At 39.6% G+C, this 17,082-nt stretch overlaps 1 long non-coding RNA gene across 2 annotated transcripts; it reads right to left on the bottom strand.

The window, feature by feature from the left end:
• Positions 1–696: 696 nt before the first annotated feature.
• LOC105614817 (uncharacterized) lies at positions 697–15,967 on the bottom strand. Of its 2 annotated transcripts, XR_009599980.1 has the most exons (3): positions 13,312–15,967; positions 8,353–12,022; positions 697–3,319 (listed from the first exon to the last, which is right to left on the bottom strand). It is a non-coding gene; the product is annotated as an uncharacterized LOC105614817 (long non-coding RNA). The 2 variants fall into 2 exon arrangements; XR_009599979.1 differs by having other exon boundaries at positions 697–12,022.
• Positions 15,968–17,082: the final 1,115 nt, after the last annotated feature.

The following is a 17,082-nucleotide window of genomic DNA, read 5'->3' on the forward strand; positions in this document are numbered from 1 at the left end:
TTCGGGGAGGAAACACAGAAGAAGGATGTGTAAGGATATTGGGCTTTGGCGAAAGGGAAAAGCTTGCTGGAAGAAGTGAGAAATAGAAGGAGTCAGCAGCTGGGGGCAGTATTTAAGGGAAGAAGAGTTAGGGTGGGAATAGGAAATGACAAGAGTTTAGCAGAAACAAAAAGTCTTAAGTTGTTCTACATTTTTTTTGTTATCTTTGGCCAAAAATATCCTTTAATGAACCTATATTGAAGTCTGAATTTTGGTTAGAAGCTTTTTACAAAAGGCAATGCAGTGAATATTAGAAATTGTCTTGCTCGTTTGCTCTTATGTCAAAGATGAATAATTATAATCATATTAAAAGTTCACCAAAGTGACCACTTACGTTCTAAATTATCCTTAGTGAAATCATCTCATTTTATAAGACATGCACAAGACTTTGGGTTATGACTGGAAGACATATCAGATGAAGACCTTTGGCCTGGAAGGTGTTCATGTGTCATGAGAGGATCCCATTAGACAAGAGGTGAGTAACAGGTGCCGCCTCTTCAACTCCTGCGTCAGGGCCCCCACCAGTCTTCAGCTATCTCTGACTTTAGCCCTGACCACTGTCAACCTCCAGTGGGTGGAGATTTTGGAAATTTCACCTCCCAGATCAACTCACAGGAACACAAAGATGGATCAGAAAGAAAAATAGAGCTTGCAAGGTTTCCAGATAGTGACCCAGAACAAAATTTATTAAGGGATGCTGGCCTGACCAAGCCTTAAAATTGTTAGTTATTGCAACAGGTATTGGAAAAAATGACCAACGCTCACATCCCTGAGTTCTAGTTGAGACTTAACTAACCAGACTTGAGAGAGTCCTCCCTCTTGTTTGTCACTGATATACTCATGCTTTGGATATATACTGTGGTCAGGTGGGGTTAGGGATGGACTAGAATAGAGTTAGCAAACCCATAGAACCTATTATTGCCAATACTCTTTCATTACCTGCGGAGTATACTGTTAATTAATCACAATCATTTTTTTTTTTCATTTTGGTCTGGATAGTTTTCCAGATAAGTACTATCAATAGATAATATTGGCTAAAGCAAGCCCTTACTATGTGTCAGACACTCTTCTAAGCACTTTACAGGAATTAACTCCTGTAATTTTCACCTCAGTGCTATTTACAGATTATGGAACTTGCCCAGAGTCACACAGCTAGTAATGGCAGGTCTGGGGTTCAATCCCCAGTGTGCTGTACCCAGAGTTGATGGTATCAGGGTACATTGTAAAACAGGTTGTTAAAATATTTAAATAATTCTGTAAGGTATTGCAAATTGCACCCCTCTCCTGCCTTAGCCTAGCACCCTTCTTGGGACCTCCTCTCCTAATTCTCTAACGATAAGGAGTTCATTTAACCGGCACAGAGGAGGCTTCTGGAAGCCAGATCCAGAACTAAGGCTGGATCCTCTTTTGGTTGTACAGTGTTGGCCACTGACCATGTCTCACATATCATTAAAGACGGAATTTCAAATATCATCTCTGGGTGTGACCCTTTCGGATTTTGGCTGATAAAATATCAGTATTGCTTACTTAAAATATTTTTAAAGTAACAATTCACACATCATACTACATTAAATAAAGCCATAGAAAATATAGAAAAAATTTAAAGCAAACATATGATAATATTACTCTTTTCTAATGAACCCTTTTCATTATGTTCATGGCCATCTGCTATGAAGAGCCAGCTCATTGGAAAAGACCCTGGCATGGGGAAAGATTGAGGGCAGGAGGAGAAGGGGGTGACAGAAGACGAGATGGCTGGATGGCATCACTGACTCAATGGACGTGAGTTTGAACAAATTCAGGGAGATGTTGAAGGACAGGGAAGCCTGGTGTGCTGCAGTTCGTGGGTCACAAAGAGTTGGACTCGGCTTGGTGACTGAACAACAACAATTCCAAATTCCACTGATTCCAAATTCCTCAGTGGAATGAAATCTCACTTTTAAGACTTTTATTTGTGATGTAGACTTTCCTGTTCAGGATGATTTCCCCATGTATCTCTGAGCTGTGTTTTATTGCTTATCAGAACCTGCTGGGTATCTTTGAGATGCCCGAGGACGAGAGTCCCTGCACAGAGCTGGCAGGTCACTGAAGGCTGGTCTCACCACAGCCCTGGGGAGTCGAGGTAGATCCTGGCGGCATGTTCTGGAGTTCACTCTGCTTCTGTTTCTCTGAACAAACACCCAGCTTTGTTTCTCTGCACAAACACCCAGCTCCTCTTCTCTTCCAAGATTCCGCTTCATTCCAGGGCTCTGATTTTCTGGCTCCTGCTCTGAAATAACCACTGGCATTTCCTCCTGTGAACCTTGGCTTTGGATCCATCCTCTGTCTCAATTCTTCCACTCCTCTGTCTGCTGTGGACCCCTTCTTGCGGCAGCTCCCACCACTGACCCAATCAGGCCTGGACTCCACTTTCGCCAAGCCATATGGGGCAGAACTGGCATTCTTTGAGCTCATTCCTTTTGAGATATAGTTTAGAGATGGTAAAGCTTCTATGAGTTCAAGTTCCTCAAGTCGAGGCGAGTCTGACAGCTGGCAAAACTGAATTTTACAAAGACCAAGTTTATTTTGACATTCAAGCAACATTGTTATATAAGAAGAGAACCATTTAACAATAGCTAGGAAAAAAACAACAAAAAATGTATATTAGGAATTGTTCTCTTTTAACACTTGAAGAATAATGAGAAATGGTGTTAAACTGGAGACATTGATTAATGTTAAAGCTTCTCTTTAACGTTTTCTTTCAAGTAAGAAATTCTGAATGTTCCTTCTTTGGAGCTCTTAGAAGATTTTCAAGGTGTCTGAAAGAACAGCACTGATTTTAGGAGATTCCTTCTAAAAAGCATGTATCAGTTCAGTTCAGTTCAGTCGCTCAGTCATGTCCAGCTCTTTGCGACTCCATGAATCGCAGCACACCAGGTCTCCCTGTGCATCACCAACTCTCAGAGTTCACTCAGACTCACATCCATCGAGTCAGTGATGCCATCCAGCCATCTCATCCTCGGTCGTCCCCTTCTCCTCCTGCCCCCAATCCCTCCCAGCACCAGAGTCTTTTCCAATGAGTCAACTCTTCGCATGAGGTGGCCAAAGCACTGGAGTTTCAGCTTTAGCACCATTCCTTCCAAAGAAATCCCAGGACTGATCTTCTTCAGAATGGACTGGTTGGATCTCCTTGCAGTCTAAGGGACTCTCAAGAGTCTTCTCCAACACCACAGTTCAAAAGCATCGATTCTTTGGCCCTCAGCCTTCTTCACAGTCCAACTCTCACATCCATACACGACCACTGGAAAAAAAGCAGGTATAAACAGTTCTAAATAGGAAGTCAGGATTTACATCACTCAAAATAAGTAACAATGTAGAAAATGAATTGCATTTCTAGTGTGGCCTATCTGCAGAGTATGAATCAATTCAACTTCACTTAGAAATTTTAAATTATATAAATGTGTCACTTTTTTAACTTTGAAGATATTTATAATATACATTATAATAAAACAAAGACAAAAGTGAATTTCCCTCATGCCTCCAGAAAATCCTGAATATGCAGCTTCAGAATATCCTGTCTTCTATCCACTTATTAACGCATTCAAGCATTTATCCATTCCATCAATTAACAACTATCTGATCTGTTACTGTGTGCAAGCAATTTGCTAAACTCCAGGGGCAGACCAAACAGTGTTGGTCCTGCTTTTGTTAATTTAAAGCCACTGAAAATGGTTTACATCAATTAAAACTTTCATAAATTATTTAAATATTTGTAAAGACCTAGCTGTCCTCCTGTAAGTCAGTCATCTTATTTAAGACTGATTTTTCCTTGCTTACGGTAATCTGTATCTACTATGTTTACTAAGTTTATTCCTACTGTACTGGTTGACTCATATATACTATTTTAGGCAGAAAACATAAAAATTTTATCTTCCCACTCTGTATGCCTGGAATCCACATCGCTGTTTTCTTAGGGACTCTTTAAGAAGGAACTGACTAGCATATTGGACTGATTGTTATTATTAACTTCTTTGGCTTAGTTGCCTCTCGTTCTTTTTAAAAAGCATGTGTGTGATATGACACTCCTAGAATGAGCATAGAGCATAATTGTAAAGCCTAAAGACAAATTCTAACTTACCCTGTTTCCAGACAATTTATTGACCTCAGAACACTTCAAGGACCTCCTTTTAATTTGCATGCTATTGATGTCATATATTTTGTATTCTTTTTTAAAAAAATGTTCCATTGGGAGATAATTTACATACCATCAAATTCACTGTTTCAAAGCATAAAACTTGATGGATTTTAGTGTGCTCTCAGAATTGTACAAGCATCACCAAAATATAATTTTAGAACATTTTCATGACGCTAAAAAGAAACCCTGGGCTCATTAGTAGTCACTCCTCATTATCGTGCTCCCAGCCCCTGGCAACTGGTAATCAGCTTTCCGTCTCTGTAGATTTGTAAGTAGGCAATTTTCAACTAGATTTAATCATATAGTAGCACATTTACCATTTAGATTGCATTCTTTTTCTCCCTCTATCTCTATACTTTCATCTAAAATCATTTTCATTCTGCTGGAACACCACCCATACTGGTCTCCTGGCTTTGTTAGTAAAAATTCTTCTTTTATCTTTGCTGAGAAGATCAAGATCCCTGGAAGCTGGGCTGGAGTCAGAAGCAGTGGTCGACTTCCAGTTCCTCTTATTGCTAGGGTGCCTCTACAGGGCCCCACCCTTATGCACAGCTAGGGTGGAAACTGAACTCCTCCCTAGTTCCTAGAGCACTGGCTCTTCCTCTCACTCATCCTTGGATGAAAAGGACCCCAAGTTCTAGGCTTATCCTTTGTCTTCTCCTGGTGCTTCTCTACTCCTTAAGATCTGCTGTTACTAGGCAAGTGCTGTTGCTTAGTCTGAATGTCTATGCCTGTTTGGACCCGATCCTCCACCACAGTGAGGAAAAGTTAGTGGTTAATATCGAGGACTTTCCTACTTCCTCCAAGGTTAATAAGGATACCAGTTCACTGTCTCCCACCTCAGAGTTATCAATAAGAGCAAAGGCGCAAGTTCCAGACCTGTAACTTTAAAGAAAGAAATCCAGGATTTCTTTGAAAATCCTAGGAAAAGAATATCCTAGGAAAAATAGGTCTTTTTAGTATCTTCTTAGTTTTTCACTAGTTCATTTTCACTATACCCTCTTAGTTTTTCACTAGTTCATTTTCACTATATACCTACTTAGTTTTTTTCCTAGTTCATTTTCACTTTAAAAGTTTCACAAGGATTTTCAAAAAATGTTTTAAGCAGGCTGAAGACAGGGGTAAGCATTATTGATAAAATGACCAAATAACTGCTAGTAATTCCTTTGTAACCATGAGGAAATCTAAAATATTTCTTATGAAGTAATTTTTAAAAATGCATGCACTATGATGTTAAAAATTAAAGATTTGGAAAGAAAATGATTAAAGTTTCCCTGAGAAGCAATTTGAAACTGGCAGTCAGATTAAAAAAAAAAAAATGAATAGCTGCATGACTCATTGGTGAGAGAGGCATTCTCTGGCACCAGGATTTGAGAGGGTTGATGATCTTGATCCTGCAACTGCAATGAGGCAACAGTGAGCAAGGCAGACTGGTTGTCCAGAGTAAACCCAAGTTTGTCCAATAGCCACATTCTCAGAATGAATGAATGAATGAATGAAACGATCAGTTATTGGGGAGCAGATATCTAACAGTTGCTGGACAGTGGGTTTTCTATTTTTCCATAATGGAGAAAAATAGAAATAGCAAGAAATTACTGAGAGAAAAGAGAGAGAGAAAAATCACCACTACCATTATCATAATCTTTCATCTTAGCTAATTTCTACTGAGCAGTCTTATTCTGTGTCATTTACATCAGGCACTAAGCTCTTGATTGAGCTCATTCACTCTTCTCTATTGCCTTCTGAGGCACTTTCACCAAGTAGGAAACTGGAACCCTGTACAGTCTGGAGGCCCAGTTTTATATGCACATTTTTGCTCCCCCCCGCCCCCCACCCTACTTGGGGATCATAGTTCCCTGACCAGAGATTGAACTCAGGCCATGGCAGTGAAGCCCAAAATCCTAAGCACTAGGCCACCAGGGTACTCCCCATTTGTGCACATCTTGACTGTAAACCATTTGAAGCAAGAGTGATCCATTCAAGAACCAGTGTTAAGTAGTTGGAGCATCAGATTGCGCTACTTCTAGGGAACACAGATTAAGTGGAATCCTCCTTTATTCATAAATGAGTAATTTTCAGTTTGGGGACAGACAGTGGCACTCAAGATTAGACGTAGTGATAAATTACAGCTAAAAAAGTGTATGCACCATTAGGGCACTCACTTGTGCCTAAGTTATTGACTTCCTTTACAAATGGCTCTAAATATCTTTTTTTTCATGAATTTTCACATATTCTAGGCATTGTAGTCATAGAAATACTCTAATATGGCAATTTAGTTCTTGTGTGATAATTTTCACTTATTTGGTAATATACTTTCAAAATAGTGAAAATTGTTATGGGAAACTCCTAAAAAACACTCCAAAATACAACAGAGGTATGATCTTCTTAGACCTACTTAAACATTAATCAGAAATACATTTATTCAAATAGAAGTCATAACATATAAAGCTAAAAAAGTTGTGTATAACATATTTACTTTATTATGAGATTAATATAGAAAACATATTCAAAAATTCACATTTGTCTATAAACATGAAACCACTTTTTAATGCTAAACTTTTATTTTTATATGTTCGCATTATTGTTTTGGTTTCCGTGCTCCCAGGTAGCCATATTCCACTGGCTCAGTATAACAGAGGAGTTTCAACTCATAGGCCAACTTATCTACAGAGTGGCAGCCTGGAGGGCTGTATTAAGGATTCTAAGACTGCATCTGGAGTTCATGTGCAAGACTACCACAATTGATTAGTCATGTTTTTTCATGACCATAGAAAGGAGGAGAATTTATGGTGAGTTTCCTGGGTTTGTCATTCATGATACTACCTCTCAGTAGCTGTTATGGGAATTCTGGGTCAAGTATGAAGGGAAAACACAGCATTTGGGTGTTTCCATAAATACAATTCAGCATTGCCAAGACGCTCTGATTCTTAGATGGTAGGTGTAATTTTCATTTTCTTTAAAAATCTTTGTCAGATGGATATAACTGTTTCCTAATCCTTCCAACTACGTAAGAGGGAAAGAATGAAATCACTGAATGAATGAGAAATGAAAGTGACGGTGTTTGTGAAACAGACTATGAAGCAAGAATCTTCTACTTTGTCTTCTAACAGGAAAAGGCACCATATTTAGTAGTCATCCAAGATGTACAAAGAAGACTCAAAATTATTTAAAAACCACCACCACCTCCAAAACCACCACAACGAAAACCGCCGGTTATCTTATTCATAGAAACGTGGCCAACAATAAAATCCAAAGGATACTTTTCTTTTTTTTTTTTTTTTTTTGTAAGCTGCAGTGGGGCCTGAAAAGATTCATTTATCCCTCTGGATAAATTCATATGTGGAAAAATAGGCCAAGAAATAAGACTTAGCAGCACAGTGAGGAAAGACTGGAGACTGTTATTTCTCAAGGGAAACTGTTTATCTCCACACATAATCTTCACTTCTTGTCAAAGAAAAACTGGCTTGGTAGGTTCTCCAACTACTTTAATAATATATGATGCTAGCAGAGTCACTGGCTTTTATAGGTATTTTATTAAGTCCCTTGTACCGTGAACCTACTAATTTTGGCGGTCCCTAGACCCTCTAAAAAGGGTGAGGAAATCTGTGAGGTAGGGAATTTCTTAGCAAAATAATCTTTATAATTTAATGAAACATAAAGAAATGTAACACATAAGCAAAGTGTTAGAAAAACAACTTACCACTGATGAACAATAAATAGTTCATATAGAGCAGCCAGCTCTCAGATTGTTCTCATTATCTGTCATCTTTTCAAAAATAGTCATTAGACTTGAGCCTCATCCTCTACAAACTGACAATCACATAGAAGTTCCTGAAGTTAACCCCCCAGCAGTATTTATGCAGTGGCTCCAGGTTTATATCGTTTTATGAATTCACTTCCTTTTCTTTCTTCCTTTCTCTGTCCCTCCCTTTCTTCCCTCTCTCCCTCCCTCTCCCTCCCTCCTTCCTTTTTCATTCTCTCTCTCCATCCCTTCCTCGATCCCTCCCTTTTTTCTCCCTTCTTTTGGTTTTGTTCATAAAGCTTTTTACTTTGACTTTTGATGCTTTTTACTTTTGACTTCGAAGCTTTTTAGTGAGAAAAAGGAGAGAACTTAATATTACAGCTTTGAGGATGCCTACCGTTTCTTCCATTCTTCTTGGATGACAGCTATTACATCTTTTAAAAGAAAAAAAATTGTATTAAAGAAAAAACTAAAAGTAGAAAAATAGTATTAAGGGGCATTTGGGCACAGTCCTCACAAGAGTGCCCTCACTTTAACAACAATTGCAAGTTTAGGGGTGAGTCCCCAAACCACACTCAATTTCAAAATTTGCTAGAAGGATTTACAGAACTCAGTGAAAACTCTTCTGGATTATTACAGGGACAGGGTGCAGATAGAAATGAGCAAGCGAAGTCCAAGAGGCAGAGTCCATGAGAAATGCTGAACGAAGCTCACGTTATCTTCCTCCATGAAGTCAGACATGTCACACTCCTGGCATTAATCTGTGACAAGACGCATGGAGATAGCCAACTAGGGAAGCTCACTTGAGCCTTTGGCACCCAGAGTTTTTACTGGGACTTATCACATACTGCCGGCATGGCTGACCTTTTGGCATCAGTCCTTCCCAGAGGTCAGGCTAATGTCTTTAGTTTCCAATTCCCCCAGCAGTCAGAACTGATCTTGTGTGACACAAAGCTCCCATCACAGACTGAATTATTAGGTTGTCTGGCACCCAAGTTCAGTTCAGTCACTCAGTCGTATCCAACTTTTGAGACCCCATGAATCGCAGCACGCCAGGCCTCCCTGTCCATCACCAACTCCTGGAGTTCACTCAGACTCAAACGTCCATCAAGTCAGTGATGCCATCCAGCCATCTCATCCTCTGTCGTCCCCTTCTCCTCCTGCACCCAATCCCTCCCAGCATCAGAGTCTTTTCCAATGAGTCAACTCTTTGCATGAGGTGGCCAAAGTACTGGAGTTTCAGCTTTAGCATCATTCCTTCCAAAGAAATCCCAGGGCTGATCTCCTTCATAATGGACTGGTTGGATCTCCTTGCAGTCCAAGGGACTCTGAAGAGTCTTCTCCAACACCACAGTTCAAAAGCATCAATTCTTCGGCTCTCAGCCATCTTCACAGTCCAACTCTCACATCCATACATGACCAGTGGAAAAACCATAGCCTTGACTAGACGGAACTTAGTTGGCAAAGTAATGTCTCTGCTTTTGAATATGCTATCTAGGTTGGTCGTAACTTTCCTTCCAAGGAGTAAGCGTCTTTTAATTTCATGGCTGCAGTCACCATCTGCAGTGATTTTGGAACCTCCCAAAATAAAGTCTGACACTGTTTCCACTGTTTCCCCATCTATTTCCCATGAAGTGATGAGACCAGATGCCATGATCTTCGTTTTCTGAATGTTGAGCTTTAAGCCAACTCTTTTTTAAGCCAACTCTCTACTTTCACTTTCATCAAGAGGCTTTTTAGTTCCTCTTCACTTTCTGCCATAAGGGTGGTGTTATCTGCATATCTGAGGTTATTGATATTTCTCCCAGCAATCTTGATTCCAGCTTGTGTTTCTTCCAGTCCAGCATTTCTCGTGATGTACTCTGCATAGAAGTTAAATAAGCAGGGTGACAATATACAGCCTTGACATACTCCTTTTCCTATCTGGAACCAGTCTGTTGTTCCATGTCGAGTTCTAACTGTTGCTTCCTGACCTGCATACAGATTTCTCAAGAGGCAGTTTAGGTGGTCTGGTATTCCCATCTCTTTCAGAAAATTTTCCACAGTTTCTTGTGATCCACACAGTCAAAAGCTTTGGCATTGTCAATAAAGCAGAAATAGATGTTTTTCTGGAACTCTCTTGATTTTTCCATGATCCAGTGGACATTGGCCATTTGATCTCTGGTTCCTCTGCCTTTTCTAAAACCAGCTTGAACATCTGGAAGTTCACAGTTCACATATTTCTGAAGCCTGCCTTTGAGAATTTTGAGCATTACTTTACTAGCAATGAGATGAGTGCAATTGTGCGGTAGTTTGAACATTCTTTGGCATTGCCTTTCTTTGGAATTGGAATGAAAACTGACCTTTTCCAGTCCTGTGGCCACTGCTGAGTTTTCCAAATTTGCTGGCATATCGAGTGCAGCACTTTCACAGCATCATCTTTCACGATTTGAAATAGCTCAACAGGAATTCTATCACCTCCACTAGCTTTGTTCGTAGTGATGCTTTCTAAGGCCCACTTGACTTCACATTCCAGGATGGCTGGCTGACTGATCACACCATTGTGATTATCTGGGTCGTGACGATCTTTTTTGTACAATTCTTCTGTGTATTCTTGCCATCTCTTCTTAATATCTTCTGCTTCTGTTAGGTCCATACCATTTCTGTCCTTTATTGAACACATCTTTGCGTGAAATGTTCCCTTGGTATCTCTAGTTTTCTTGAAGAGATCTCCAGTCTTTCCCATTCTGTTCTTTTCCTCTATTTCTTTGCATTGATCACTGAGGAAGGCTTTCTTATCTCTTCTTCCTATTCTTTGGAACTCTGCATTCAGATGCTTATATCTTTCCTTTTCTCCTTTGCTTTTCATCTCTCTTCTTTTCACAGCTATTTGTAAGGCCTCCCCAGACAGCCATTTTGCTTTTTTGCATTTCTTTTTCATGGGGATGGTCTTGATCCCTGTCTTCTGTACAATGTCACGAACCTCAAACCATAGTTCGTCAGGCACTCTATCAGATCTAGACCCTTAAATCTATTTCTCACTTTCACTGTATAATCATAAGGGATTTGATTTAGGTCATACCTGAATGGTCTAGCGGTTTTCCCTACTTTCTTCAATTTAAGTCTGAATTTGGTAATAAGGAGTTCATGATCTGAGCCACAGTCAGCTCCTGGTCTTGTTTTTGTTGACTGTATAGAGCTTCTCCATCTTTGGTTGCAGAGAATATAATCAATCTGATTTCGGTGTTGACCATCTGGTGATGTCCATGTGTAGAGTCTTCTCTTGTGTTGTTAGAAGAGGGTGTTTGCTATGACAAGTGCATTTTCTTGGCAAAACTCTATTAGTTTTTGCCCTGCTTCATTCCGCATTCCAAGGCCAAATTTGCCTGTTACTCCAGGTGTTTCTTGACTTCCTACTTTTGCATTCCAGTCCCCTATAATGAAAAGGACATCTTTTTTGGGTGTTAGTTCTAAAAGGTCTTGTAGGTCTTCATAGAAAAGAAGCCCCCAGCAAAAATCCTCCTGTCAAGTAGGACACTTCAGGGACCTAAAATTACCTCCTAGTAGCCCAGGGCAAAGGCTAGACTTCTTTCAAGGTAAGGTTAGTTCCTCACTACACGAGTATAATGACCTCCCTGCCTCTGCCCATACTTATCAGTGAAATTCAAAACGATAATACCAACAGTGGCCAATCTTATTTCATCTAAAAGTGTGCCAGAGTCAAACTCATACTAGTTCACAAAAACTGTTAAATATTTAGGAATTCTGTCAGCTAGTTGTTAAACACAGTCATTATACAAAGTTTAATTACATAAACTTATAATTATGTATATTGGCCAAAAAGGTTTTTAAACCCAAACGAACTTTTTAGCCAACCCACTATATAAATTGGGCTTCCCTGGTGGCACAGTGGTTAAAAAATATGCCTGCAATTTAGGAGACTTGGGTTTTATCCCTGGATCTGGAAGAACACCTGGAGAAGGAAATGGCAACCCACTCCATTATACTTGCCTGGGAAATCCCATGGACAGAGGAGCCTGGTAGGTTACGGTCCAACAGGATCGCAAAAGTCAAGCACAATTTAGTGACTGAAAGAACAACAACAAATATATAAATTAGATTAAACACAAAGGTAATAAATGTTCAAAATTCATCCTTTTCTAATTATTTTACTATATTATAGTATTAATATGCTCTTGATCTTATCTACGTCTAGTGTAACTATATGGTGAAATTTCTGTAGAATCTCATGTTACTATTCATCTCTTACTATCTCTGTGTGCAGTGGTGTCCTGTTGGTAGCATGAAATCAACCATGGTTAAAATATTTACACCATGAAATTCAGAAAATGCTAGGAATCAGACTTTTTTGGATACTTTTTGATTTTGAGAAGCATCTTTCTGCTGATCCAACTATACTAGAGCTGTTATAAGTATTCTGTAGGTTATAACAACATTGGGATAAATTTCTGATAAATTATTTCAAAACATACTATTTCTATAGCTGATGAGTCTGATGGAATAATTTTTTTTTAAATTGACTCTTCATACAAATGTTGGTTATAAGTCTGAATTTAATTTTATGTTTCCTCTGACATTACCTATAAATTGTGGAGGTTATACAAGAAACCAGAAATGACTTTAAAAAAACCCACACATTTTATTTTATATTGGAGTATGGCTGATTAGGGGCTTCCCTGATGGCTCAGATGGCAAAGAATCTGCCTACAATGCAGGAGACTGTGGTTTGATCCCTGGGTCAGGAAGATCCCCTGGAGAAGGGGATGGCAACCCACTCCAGCATTCTTGCCTGGACAATTCCATGGACAGAGGAGCCTGGCAGGCTAGCCCTTGGGGTCACGAAGAGTCAGACATGACTGAACATCTAATACACACACACACACACACACACACACACACACACACACACACACGGCTGATCAACAATTTTGTGATAGTTTCAGGTGGACAGCAAAGGGACTCAGCCATGCATATTAAAAGTGACTTTTTGATTTGTAAATAATTAAAATGTGAAATACAAATGTATGCAAATAAAATTTTATTCATACGAAAAATTGTCTTTCTGTTTCGTACAATAATCTTACATTTTAATTTCCATTTCTAATACTGTGGATATGTGCTTTGCAATGGTGTGGCAGTTTTCAACTAGAGATCCTAGGCTCTGAAATCTAGCGAGTACTTCCTGTGCTTTATTGTAATCTACGTGTGTATGATTTTGTCTTGTAATTTGTTGACAAAAGTTATTGCCTGAGAGACAGAAATTGGAAGATCACAGATAATTTTTTATATTCTTTAGTTTTAATTCTGTGCAGATGCCACAGTTGTATTGCAGGAATTGAAATGAAAGCCAGTTTACCTCCATGAGGAGGCCCTCCTGTCTCCTGGGGCCAGTCTGGGGGTGCAGGCATTCCTCAGATCACTTGGCAACCCTGTTCCCCCATTTGTCCTGCCAGGTGCTGGGTCAGCTTCTTAGGGAGCATGTTGCCTGTGCTGCCGTAGCCCAGGGGTAGTGGGTAGATATATTTCCATTTTCTTTTTTTTTCTATTTTCCTGCATTTTCTTCAAGAACAGAAGGAACAGTTAATAGATAATAGTTAAATAAATTTACAGGTAATAGTTAAATAACTAGGCAACAAAAATTTATTTTTTGATGTAAAATTATGTTATCAGCTCTTTTCTTAAATTTTTATTTTGCATTTGTCCTGCCAACTAAAGAATGTTGCTCACCACCCAGTTCTAGAAAAAAAAAAAAAATCAAGCTATTAGCCACAGTAGTCACTGACCTACAAATCACCTTGAAAAGAATTCGGGGTGAAGCTCAGGATGAGGCACTCTGTGTTCTGAGAAAACTGGCAGAACCGGTCTCAGAAAGTTGGATATTTTTAGGAGAACATTCAATAGACCAAGATTCTTGCATCTTCCCATACTTAGAAAAGCACTAAAATTATCGACTGAGATATCTGTTCCTTGTGTCTAGCGGTAACCTTCTACAAAGATCTGTGCTTGGTTGCATATACTCCTTTTTTAAATTAATGCCTTTTAATTTTTATTTACTTTTTGTAATTAATTTTTTATTGGAATTAGTTGATTTATGATGCTTTGTTAGTTTCTGCCACACAGCAAAGTTAATTAGTTAAAAATGCACATATATCCACTGTTTTTAAGATTCTATTCCCTTATAGTTCATTACAGAGTATTGAATAGAGTTCCCTGTACTACTCAGTAGGTTCTTACTAGTTACCTACTCTATATATAGTGGTGTGTGTATCTCCATCCTAATCTCCCAATTAGCCCTCCACCTACTTTACTCTCTGGTGATTACAAGTCTGCTTTCTACATTTCTGACTCAACTTCTCTTCTGTAAACAGGTTCATTTGTACCATTTCTTTAGACTCCATATATGTGATACCGTATTTGTCTTCTAGGTCTGACTTACTCTTTTGCATATACTCCTTTGCCAAAAGTCACATGTATGTGGACTTCCTCCCCACCTCCCCCCATCTCCCACTCCACCTAATCTGAGCAGTTCCTCAGAACTATCTCTCTGGCTATAGTCCTCAGTAAGTTCCCAGATAAAACTAAAACCCATAGCTCTTACATCGTGAGTTTTCACTTCCATCAACAGTTTCTATCTGGGTTCCTGAACAGGGTGTAATGCGCAAAACAGCACAATGGGCAGTCCTTTGAAATTTATTTTATTAAATTATCTACTTGTCTTTGACTTACTTTCAGGTGTTAGTTGTGTCCTATGTGTCCACAGTCTTTCAGAACTATGGTTCACTTTAACTTTCCTGAGTGACAATCTGTATGAGCCTTAGAGACACCCTTTGTAATAATTTATGTTTTAAATTGCTCTGAGTGGACAAAGGTGTCTTAGAAGGTAGTATTGCTCTAATTATAAATTCTTTAAAAATAATCAGAGACTAAGTAACAAGAATTAATTTGCTTTGGGGCCTCTTCATTAGGCAAGATGAGTACTTTACACCTTAAGACAGAAGCAGAGGGATGGCAAGCCAGCATATCAGTGTAAACCTTCTCTCTGTGACATCAACATTTCCACAGGTTTTCAGTAACACAGAATAGTATTGGATCAGGGAATGATGGGACTGCAAAGGAACTGTTTACTTTTAAAATGTATTTACGTACTTACTTGTCCTTGAGAAGACTTGAGGTATCTCATTATTTCAAAGTACATTAAATCCAAATTCATCATTTGAACTATATAGAATGGAGATGCCAGTCAACCTAGAGCAAAGCTTGATGAAACTCTCTGTGCTCAGAAACCTGGAACCCCACTTACAGGTTTCCTTCTTTTCTCTGTTTTATTGTCTTTTTAGAGTTCAGCTTTGCCTTTCCTCATTTCTCTTCATCGTCATGGAGAATTCTGGTAAGTGTTTTCTTCTAAAAGAGAAAATAATTCAGAAGAGAAGGAGGTAGGCAGGCTGTACCTGAGAGGCTGTACAGGCCGTACCTGTGCAAGGCAGATATATAAAAATCTACCATGAGAAGCACTCTTTGGGACTAAGATATTGTCTCAAGAAAGCCTTTCTTAATTGTAGACAATGACTGATACATTGGTTTATTATAGCTACTATCATTTCAGTAAGCCCAAGTTCACTGTCTTAGAAAGTTGTATTTTATGGTGTTAATATTATATATCACACACAATTTGAGAAGCTTTGGTCATCCAGCGCAGTACTTAGCATATTGTAGTACAACATAAACACTCATACATTTTAATTAAATTAATTGACAGGCAAAGAAGAAAGACTGTAATGTGTCATGTGGGGGAGATGGTAGACTCAGGTGTGTGTGGGGTCTGGATATGAAGGCTACCCAAGGGTTAAAATGTTTTGATGCAAGGATGAACACATTTCTCAGTCACTAATTACCAAGTCACTAAAAAACAAAGTGAAATGGATAAAACCATCCTGACTTGGAATATGTCGTCTTAATTCATTGAGTTTTCAACTGCTCAGATGTAGCTCAACTTAAAAAAAAAAAAAAAAAAAAAAAGGTGTCCTAGAGTCATATAAGCTTTTAATCAGTGAAAGAAGAATTTTTGCTTTTTTTTCCTACTTTTTCTTTAGATCATCAAAATTCCTAGGGATTTTGGAAGGATGAGAATAATACGATGAATTTTGTATTTCAACTTCTCTATCTGGATGTGTCAAATTCCAGGTAACCAATATTACATAGCAATAAAAATTTACAAGGTCCATTGAAGAGTTCACAAATATTTCAAACATGGAGAAATTCTACTGAACCTCATCACAACGGTATACTTAGCTTATGTATATATTAAAATTAGCAATATTTAAAAAAAAAAAAAAAACAAACACGAAGACAACCTTTCAGAGAAACTGTAAGATGGGGAGCCAAAGCCAGGGGCCTTAAAGCAGTTTGGTTTTTGTTTTGAATCTTACCGACTTAGCAGAAGAGTAGGAAGTAATAATCAGACCCAAATGATCCACTCATATGGGGACAAAAAGTAATTTGCTTGGCATCTCCCGGATTGTTTTAAGAACCTCAGTAAAAAACAAACGAGGAGAAATGTTTCAGAAGTCAACTCGGCTCCCAAACCCAAACCCAAACCCGAACCTGAGACTTTTTATAAAGGCGAGCAGAGGAATGGGCTGTAAAGAAAAACAGCCGGTGAACAAACCTGCGCAGGGTGGGCAAGAAGCCCACCTCAGGGAGACCCTCTCTCGGTTTTCAGAGAGACGTTTCGGAAGCTCCATTTCCCTACGGTTTCCACCCCCGCCCCGAGGCTGCAACCGCGGGACGCGGACAGTGGGGAAAGAAAGCCCGGGAAGAAGACGGGGAGGCGGAGACCGGACAGGAGAGCGGAGCCGGACGAAGAGCATGGCCCGGGGGCCGCTGCTGTTGTCCGGGGTGCTGAAAAGCCGGGACGTCCCGGACGGCGGCGGCCACTTCCCTCTCCCGGAGCGCGGGCGGGGGTTCCGGCTGCGCACCTGCTAAGCCCGTCCTGGCCCGGGGCCTGGAGGTGCTCGCCGGTGAGGTCCGCCCCCCCCCCCCCACCAGCAGACCCTTAACGGGGAAATGATGAGGGGCAGAGGGCATCGCGGGCACAGCGGAGAGGACCCCGGTACCCTTCCCCGCCGCT

Source organism: Ovis aries, chromosome 3 (assembly GCF_016772045.2).
Source record: "Ovis aries strain OAR_USU_Benz2616 breed Rambouillet chromosome 3, ARS-UI_Ramb_v3.0, whole genome shotgun sequence".
In the NCBI taxonomy this organism is placed as follows: Eukaryota; Metazoa; Chordata; class Mammalia; order Artiodactyla; family Bovidae; genus Ovis; species Ovis aries.